The following is a 9,858-nucleotide window of genomic DNA, read 5'->3' on the forward strand; positions in this document are numbered from 1 at the left end:
GATCATTTTGCCTTGCTCGCGTATGCGAAATGCCACTACAACACTTTTTGAGCTACCGCCACGCTTTTGAAAGGGTGACCTTTGAAAGGGTGGCGGTTGCTCTATTGCCACGCTTTTTTTTCTACGCTTTTTCACAAATTGCCACTTTCAAAAGTGTGGCTGTAGGTGGGAAATATGGCCACGCTTTTAAAACGTGGCGATAGGGTTAGATACGGCCATGCTTTAAAAGCGTGGCGATAGAGCAGATATGGCCACGCTTTTACAAGCGTGGCAGTAGATGAGATATGGCCACGCTTTTAAAGGCGTGGCAAAAAGAGGAGATATGGCCACGCTTTACAAGTATGACGAAAGCGTGGTAATAGAGGAGCTATGGCCACGCCTGAAAAGCGTGGCAACATAGGGAGATATGGCCACACTTTTAAAGCGTGGCGAAAAGCTTAGATATGGCCACGCTTTATAAGCGTGGCAGTAGACAGGAAAATTTGGCCACGCTTTTAAAGCGTGGCGAAAAAGATGGTCAAGAACCTAATTCCTTTTTAATCTTCATAAATAAAACCTTACATAAATTCATAGATAATTTTATAATTCAGTCAATGACCAATAATCAAGTAATCCAACTTTCATAAAATTATCACCAAAATAAGTGTGTGATCACATAACAACATGCTCTAAATAAAGTCACCAAAATAAGTGTGTGATCACATAACAACATGCACTAACAAAATACCAAAAATCAAAGTCATAACTACTCATGAATTTCTAATACATGAATTAGAATTTCTAATCAAAGTCTTCTTGTACTTCATGCCAAGATATGAAAACTTCATGTATCATTGCAAGCTAAATTTTGACCTGTGCCCTGCAAAATAAAAAACACAAATGAACAACTACAAATAAAAAATGGATGATGCAGTAAACTTCAGCCCACTAATTTTTCTAACAATCAGATTTGATATCAAACTTAATTTTTGTAACATAAAAAGCATTTCTAACAACCAGATTTAATTTTGCTACATTTAGTTTAACAAACAACTTATTGTTCAATAAATAAATCTGATTTATAGTATCAATGAAAACATGATACAACATTCATGTTCCCTCAGCCAATGTTTGATATTCTATTGTTGAGCCAAGCCTAAATCTAAACAAACTAAAACTGAAACATATATTACTTATTTTTAACAAAATAAAGATGTGAATGTGGCATAAAGTCTCTGGCAGCAATTTAATTTTGATCATGCATTCAGAATTGATGATATCAGCCAGTACCATTAATATTTCTAACATTTCACAACACACTATGAAATTTGAATCGTGCATTCAGAATTTTCAGATAGAAGGAACCAATAAGTGAAACAATCAAATTGCAAATAACTCTAAAAATTCAACATTAGAAAGACTCACAAGTGAAAAAGAAGATGCAAAACGAACAACAATGGCAACTAGTTTAAACCTTCCAAGTTCTAACAAACTTAACTCTTTCCACTAGTCATAGTTATTCAAAATCATATTAGAACCTTCCAAGTTCGAATTCAGCAACAACAAACAAAATTGAAGTATTTCGTTATATTCCAACATTTTTATTAATTAAAATATTATAATTTTAGCTAAGAATAGGACAGTGACCATTGTTTTTTTTCTTTTTATTAGTTTCTCTATGACAATAAAATGGAAAAGATTACTTACATTATCTTTGTGTGGAATGTGAGTTGCTTCAGAGGAGCGAGGAGTATTTTTTGCTCTGCTACTTGAGGTATCCAAAGGAGAATCTTGGGCAGCTTGAAATAAGGCTGCTACCTCTTCATCGCTCATTCCAGGGTTGAGTTGGTGCACCAATACCTTTAATAAACCACATACACCATCCATCTTCTTCTCTAATGATGAGACCTTATCGTTATATTCAACTTTTATGTGACGGATCTCCTCATCATTTTTAAGAGAGCTTCTTGTAATTGATTTTTTGGCCAAATTAATTTGTCTGATATAAATTTGACAAAATTAATACAGTTTAATCATTATATGTATTAAATTTTAATTACTAAAAAACATCTTTAAAAAAAACATTTTGAACGTCTTTATCTAAGTGACTCTTATTTTTTATTAATTACTATTTTATTAGTTTATCCAATATCTCCATAAAAAATGATGTTTTTCTTTTCTTTTATTTAATTAAATAATTTGATTGATATCGCTTTTGAATATTTTCCCCAATTTTAATTTGTATAAAATAAAAAAATAAAAATAGAATAAGAGATTGATAAATTTTCTTAAAAGATAAAGACGATATTAATAAAACATCAGGAGTACTTTTAGTTCTAAAGTTTGTAGATTTGTACACCATAGAATAGAACCGTGTTATGTATTTTTAAATTTTGTCTATTATGAAATGAGGTTGTTTCTCAAAAATCTTAAAAGCAAATAAAATAATATTTTTAATTTTATTTTTATTTAATTTTAAATCAAAAGTAATAATGACTTATTCTATTAGTATTTATAACAATAAATGAGATCAACTATATATAAGACATATAATATGAAATAGCTTAATTTGCGATTATAATTAATATATGTATTGCTTATTGCATAAATATATTAGGAAATAATAATTTTCTAAAAGTTTATCACTTGGGCTATACATATACATTATTCTTGAGATAAGCACTTATAAACTTTATGGGTACATCTAAATGCTATTTCCTTGATTAGTTCAACAATTTGATCCGTCTTATATATTAGTTATGAAATTATAACAGCTTTTATCATATTAGTGTCGCGACAAAATCACGGTGATCACCATACTAATATACTCAATGATACATCAAATTTGGATAAGAAAATTCAGAAATTACATGCGAAAATGATCTCATGCATGCCTATTTTTAATTGGTCTAACTTTAATAAATTTTATGAGATCACGAATCAATATGAAAACGAAATTGAATACTTTATTTCTGCAGAAATATCTGTTACGATGGGTAACCGGAGATTGATGGGCTGGACTCGTTAGGCTGGCCCAATCGTCTGAGGAGGGAAGCCTTCGAGCGGGTTCGCGTCTTTGAGGCCTCCGTCCGACTTGTGAGTATAAGTGAATGGGGGGTGGTACCTGCAAAGACACTTCGATGCCTAAGCTAGCAAGAGTGTAAGCAGGTTTAGAGAGTATTGGGACTTCGAGATACTTGAGGGGTGTCAGTGTATTTATAGTGGTGAACCAATAACCACCGTTGAAGTAGTTCCACCTTTTAAGGTGGATAACCGTCCCTTTATCTTAGGGAAGTTAAGATATGGCTCTTGAAAGTGGGTTGAGGGATTTTAGGGGCAGTTACTCGTTTGAATGAGTGATTATCTGCCAGCTAATCTTCGTCCCCGACTTCTTTTAGAGCAAGTCGTGGCGGGAACCGACTTCTTCCGGGGAAGGTCGGTGTAGGGTGAGGCTCAATCCTTTGGGTTGAGCCTTCCGCTTGGACCTGGGCCTTAGCATTGGGCCAGGGTATGAACAGTGCCCCTACTCGAACCCAATTTCTTTCAAGACTTGGGTTCGAGTATTCTACTCGGGGTCGTAGCTGACCTATAGAGGAACCGACATGATTGTCCGGAACCGACGTGACTTTTCGTGACCTTTTGAATTTTCACAGTCACGTCTAATCAAACATCGCGTCCGTTAGGATTTCGTGTATCCACACGTAGGGATTAATTGCATTGGTAACGGTGCACCCATTAATGACTGCTTCCGTTTTTACCATTATGCCCCTAGCGTGTTTATAAATACTTTCCCTCTCTTTCGTTGTTTCGTTTCTGAAAACTTCATATTCGTGCACTCTTGTTTTGGAGAAAGCTTCGTTCTTACCTTCGGTCGACTGTTGCTATTCTCGTTGCTTCAGAAGTAAAGGTCAGTCCTTCTCCTTTTACCACAAAAATGCTTTTTATTTGCATGTTTCTGTTTCGGAGGAGTGTTTGACCGTAGTTTTAGCCGTTTTGTTGGTTTTGAAAACTTCTGCCTTAGACCCTTAGAGACTTTATTTTGATTTCTTTCCTTTTTTCTTTGTAGGATTCGTTGCCCCCTTTAGAAAGATGTCTACCTTAGAGTCTCTTTCATTATGGGTTGACGGTACAGTTCTTGGGGAGGAACCTTGGGTGGATACTGACTACATCACCGATCTCCGCATACGTCATAGGCTCTGTACTTCTGATGAGGATGAGCCGAAATATGAACTGATTGCCCCGGGTCCGGAAGACCGGGTCTGTTTTGGGAGGGCTTCTGAGGCAGCCCCTCATTTTTTCTATATGTATGAGAGCATGATTACCCGTTTAAGTGTTTTTCTTCCTTTTTTCGACTTTGAGATAGATGTTTTATGTCACTGTCGTGTTGCTCCTACCCAACTTCACCCTAATTCTTGGGGTTTGTTGAAAATTTACCAATTTATCAGCCATGCATTAGACTTTCCGACTTCTTTGAAGATTTTTTTTTTCTCTTCCACATGACTAAGCCCTTCAGTGGAAAAAACAACAAACAACAATGGGTGTCTTTCCGGGCCATACAAGGCCGGAGAGTTTTTACCCTTTTTGATGAATCCTTCCACGACTTCAAAAATTTCCTTTTCAAAGTTCAAACTGTAGAGGGTCACCACCCCTTTTTCCTGGATGAAAATTCTTCTCCTCGTTTTTCCCTGTACTGGCTAAAGGCCTCTCCTTGTGAAAAATATAGTTTGGAGGATTTGGATGAGGTGGAGGCAGCCACTGTGGGGTTCCTCCGAGAAGTATGGGGAGAGCCCCTTACCTGGATACAAAAAAGTTTCTCCAGGGGTCTCCGACCTTTGTCCAGGCTCAGCTAGGTAGCTTTTTGTTTTATCATATTTTCCGACCTGATGGTCAACCGACTTGTTTTATCCGACTTGTTTTGCTGACTTTAGCTTCCTAATTGCTTTTTACAGAGATGGCGAAGAAGAATTCCAGGGAGTCTTACCAGAGAGTTCAGGAGGCCAAGGCGAGGTCCCGTGCCAAGGGCAGCGGCGCCAGGGCAGCTGGTTCTTCCCTTCCTTCCCCTCCCCCTTCTTCTCGCAGTTTGGGGACCCCCACCCAACCTATTGTCATTTCTTCCTCAGCCTTTCTCTGCCGTCCCCTCCTCCCCGATCTTCCCCTGAGCCAGAAAAGAAGAAGCGTAAGACTTTAGAGTCTAGCTCTTCTTTTGAGGGTGAGGCCAAGGTGGATGCGCCTCAGTTCGTTCGGAAGCATATCTATCCTCATACTCGTATAGGTATGGATGATGCTTCTGTTCGAAACCACCTTACCATTCTGGCTCAGGAGAGTATCAGGGCGGCAGGGGTGTGCACAAAGTTCCTTGATATCTTTGAGAAGACTCCCCTTAGCTCTTTGGGTTCATCCTCGAGGGTTGAGGAGTTGGAGGGGAGGCTTCGCTTATATCAAGGGCAGGAGAAGGTGCTGAGGGAGGAGGTCGCCAAATTGAAGGAGGAGAGGAATGGCCTCCAGGAGAGGGAGAGGAAGTTGCAAGCCCGGTGTTCCATGGCAGAGGGCCTAAGGGAGAAGGCGCAGGAGAGTTATTCAAGCTTGTTTGAGGACCTTGTGGAGGTGAAAAAGGATTTGATGAGAGCTCGGGAGGCTTATATAGAGTTGGAGGACTCCATTGCTGACGGGGCTGAAGAAGCATAGAGGATCTTTAAAGAATAGGTCGGGGTTCTCACTCCCGACCTGGACCTCTCTCCTTTGGATCCAGATAAAATTATGATCGAGGGAGCTATCGTTTCTCCTCCCTCTCCCCGATATGTCACCGAGTCTGATCTAAAGACTCGGGGGCAGAGGATAATGGAGTCCCCTCCCGACCAAAAGATGCCCCGAGTTCTTCAAAGGCTCCTGGAACTTCCACTCCATCTCCTATGGATATTGGTCCTGACAGCGCTCCGACTACTCTCCCTGACTCTGGTGGTGCTCCGACTACTCTCCCCGACTCTGGTGGTGCTCTGACTACTCCTCCCGACTCTGGTGGTGACGTCCTTCCTAACTGAAAAATTTATTGTGGCTATATGGGGCCCGGCCTGTGGGCCCTCCTTTTTAAACTATTTATTTTTATGTTTGTGGTGGTATTTTGCTGACATTCTCTTGGCCTTTTATGGCCGTTAACAAAAAATACCCTTTTTTGGATAAGGGTTTAAGTTACCTTTCTCTGTTTGTTGTGCGCATGCTTTTTTGTTTTAGGTTTCGAAGAAACCTTTTTTATCTTTTTTATTTTTTTTTGAAAAACCTTTTTCTTGGCTGACTGTCTCTTCTTCGAAGTTTCTCTTAAACTTTTCTTTGGGACGGCCTTTGCTTTAGTGCTTTCGACAGGTTTTCTGATCTCTTTTGGTATTCCTTATACTCAATTTTTTTGGATTTATTGAGTTCTTATGACTTAGGTTATTATTGCGATGCATTTATTTGTTTCTCGGTTTTTCCGACTTGTAAGTCAGATAATTTCTGAGTTTATCACGATCGACTTTTATAACCTCTTTACACCGACTTGTACCTCGTCGTTTTATCCTGACGACCATCTAGGTCGGTTCATGGGATTTTCACGCTTTGTCGAGCTTAAGTCGGCGCGTTTCATAGGAAGAAAGAAAGCGAGAGGAATTTATAAGAGATATTGTGAAAGATCTTTGTTTATTCGCAAAGGTACTCTACTGCTACTAAGGGTTTTTGATTATCTGTGATCCCTTAGTCTCTACTGTGATGTCTCGTTAAAAACTCCTCTTCAGAAAAAACCCTTTTTCTTTTTGGAAAAAAATCGTGAAGTTGGAAAAAGAGTACATCAGGGAGTAGAGTTCGCTTTTAACTGTAGTACCTTTTCATATTACAAGCATGCCACGACCTAGGTAATTCGGTGCCGTTTAAGTTGGTCACTTTGTAATAACCTTTTTCTAAGACCTCACTAATCTTGTAGGGTCCCTTCCAATTAGCAGCGAGCTTCCCTTCCCCAGATTTGTTGACCCCAATGTCGTTTCTGATTAAGACCAAGTCGTCTGGGGTGAAACTCCTTCGAATAACTTTTTTGTTGTATCTGGTAGTTATTCTTTGTTTAATGCCGCTTCTCTTATCTGGGCTTGATCTCGAACTTCGGGGAGCAATTTCAAGTTCTTCTTTGTGCCCCTGTATGTTCCGACCTCATCATGGAAGATTACTCTTGGACTTTGCTCGTCGATTTCTACTGGTATTATGGCTTCCACGCCATAGACAAGTCAGAAGGGTGTTTCTCCTGTGGCGGATTGTGGCGTCGTCCGGTAAGCCCATAACACTTGTGGGAGCTCCTCAGCCCAAGCTCCTTTTGCGTCTTGTAGTCTTTTCTTTAATCCCGCCAGTATGACTTTATTGGCTACCTCGGCTTGTCCATTTGCTTGTGGATGTTCCACCGAGGTGAACTGGTGTTTGATCTTCATACTGGCTACCAGGCTTCTAAAGGTAGAGTCGGTGAATTGGGTTCCATTATCTGTGGTGATGGAATGAGGTATCCCATACCTTGTGATAATGTTTTTTTAGAGGAACCTCCGACTTCTCTGGGCCGTGATGGTGGCTAATGGTTCTGCTTCTATCCACTTTGTGAAGTAGTCTATTCCCACGATTAAGTATTAGACTTGTCCTGGGGCCTGGGGAAAAGGTCCTAACAGATCCATCCCCCATTTTGCAAAGGGCCATGGAGAGGTTATATTGATGAGCTGCTCGGGGGGAGCTGAAAGAACTGAAGATTGATGGTTTAGAAGTTATAGTAAACTCTCGTTGCAAGTATAGTTACTAAACCAAGCAATTAACCTTTCTTACAAGCGTTTTGGTTGTCACAAGTAACAAACCCCTTTAAAAATTGATAACCGAGTATTTAAACCTCGGGTCGTCTTCTCAAGGAATTGCAGGGAAGTATGTTCTTATTATTGGTTATGAGTCTTGTAAATTGGGGGTTTTGAAAGTAAGAAAGCAGTATGTTGAATGATAAGAAAAATAAAGTAGTAATAATAAAATAAACTCTTGGTAAGGTAATAGAATTGGAAGTCCTATCCTTATCAATTGTGATGATAATTGGATTTTAACCCCACTTTGTTAACCTCTAGCTATGAAGGTAAATCAAGTGGATTAATTAGCTTAATCCTCAGATCCTAGTCAATTCCTATGGAAAGACTAGAGTTATTGGAGCAACTCCCAATTTCAACCACTGCTTTATTTGACAGCTCAAGCGTTACCAATTACTTAACCCAAGCCAAAAGGAAGAAAATATCTAAAAAAGCATTCATAAATAGAATAAAACATTCATAAACTGAAATACCTCAATTTGTAATAATAAAGATATCAAATGTAACATGAAAAAGTTCATAAATTAAATTGGAAAAATAAAAGGAAAATTGAACCTGATAAAAAGAAACAATCCTAAAAGTAAGAAATCCTAAATCCTAATCCTAAGAGAGAGGAGAGAACCTCTCTCTCTCTAAAAACTACATCTAAAACTAAAATTATGAATTGTGAGCTTGTTCTTATGAATTAATGGATTCTCCCACTTTATAGATTCTAATCTGTGTTTTCTGGGTTGCAAACTGGGTCAGAAACATCCCAGAATTGGCTGGTTGCGAATTCAAACACGCTGATTTTTTGTCACTGCGACGCGGCCGCGTGGAGCACGCATTCGCGTCGCCTGGCGTTAAAGCAACTATGGCATATTATATATCAAATCGAAGCCCCGAATGTCAGCTTTCCAACGCAACTAGAACCGCGTCATTTGGATCTCTATAGCTAAAGTTATAGCCATTTGAGTGCGAAGAGGTCAGGCTGGACAGCTTAGCAATTTCTCCAATTTCTTGTATTCCTTCCACTTTTGCATGCTTCCTTTCCATCCTCTGAGCCATTCCTGTCCTGTAATCTCTGAAATCACTTAACACACATATCAAGGCATCTAATGGTAATAAGAGAGGATTAAATATAGGGAACTTAAGGCTAAAGAAGCATGTTTTCAATCAAAGCACATAATTAGGAAGGCAAATGTAAAACCATGCAAATAGTATGAATAAGTGGGTAAAGAGTTGATAAAAACCTCTCAATTGAGCACAAGATAAACCATAAAATAGTGGGTTATCAACCTCCCCACACTTAAACATTAGCATGTCCTCATGCTAAGCTCAAGAGAAGCTATAAAGATGAAGAGGAATGGTAGATTAATATGAAATGCAACCTATCTATATGAATGCAACTACATGCAAAATATTTCTACCTACTTAGTTAAAAGTAAAAAAATCCTTCAAGAAGAAATATGAACTGGATTTCACTAATTCAAATTATGAAAATGAAGTACAAATAGACTTGTAGAAGAAAATAGCTCATGAAAGCCGGGAACAAAGAATCGAGCATCGAACCCTCACTGGAAGTGTATGCACTCTAATCGCTCAAGTATTTAAGGTTCGATTTTCTCAATTCTCTACTAACCTTGCTTTCTAAGGCTTGCTTTTCTTCTACCAATCAACATAAATTTAATGCACAGATACACATATCAAGAGGTCTTTTAAGGGTTGTAATGGGGTTAGGGTCAAGGTAGGCTTGTATTTGGCCAAGTGGACTAAAATCTGAATCCTTAATTAACTTAAACTTTCCACCTAACTTTAGACAATCCATGTAATCATAATACCACCTCTAACTATCCATTAAGCATGTTTTCCACATATTCATGCATTCTAATTTCAAGTACAGTACATATGCATTGCTTTCACCACTTATTTTGGGGCATTTTGTCCCCTTTTTGCTTAATTGCTCTTTTTTTTTCTTTTTCTCACTTTATATATATATATATATATATTTTTTTTTCTTTTATTTTTCTCAATGCATATGATTAAATTATTGAAT

Source organism: Arachis ipaensis, chromosome B09 (assembly GCF_000816755.2).
Source record: "Arachis ipaensis cultivar K30076 chromosome B09, Araip1.1, whole genome shotgun sequence".
Classification (NCBI taxonomy): domain Eukaryota; kingdom Viridiplantae; phylum Streptophyta; class Magnoliopsida; order Fabales; family Fabaceae; genus Arachis; species Arachis ipaensis.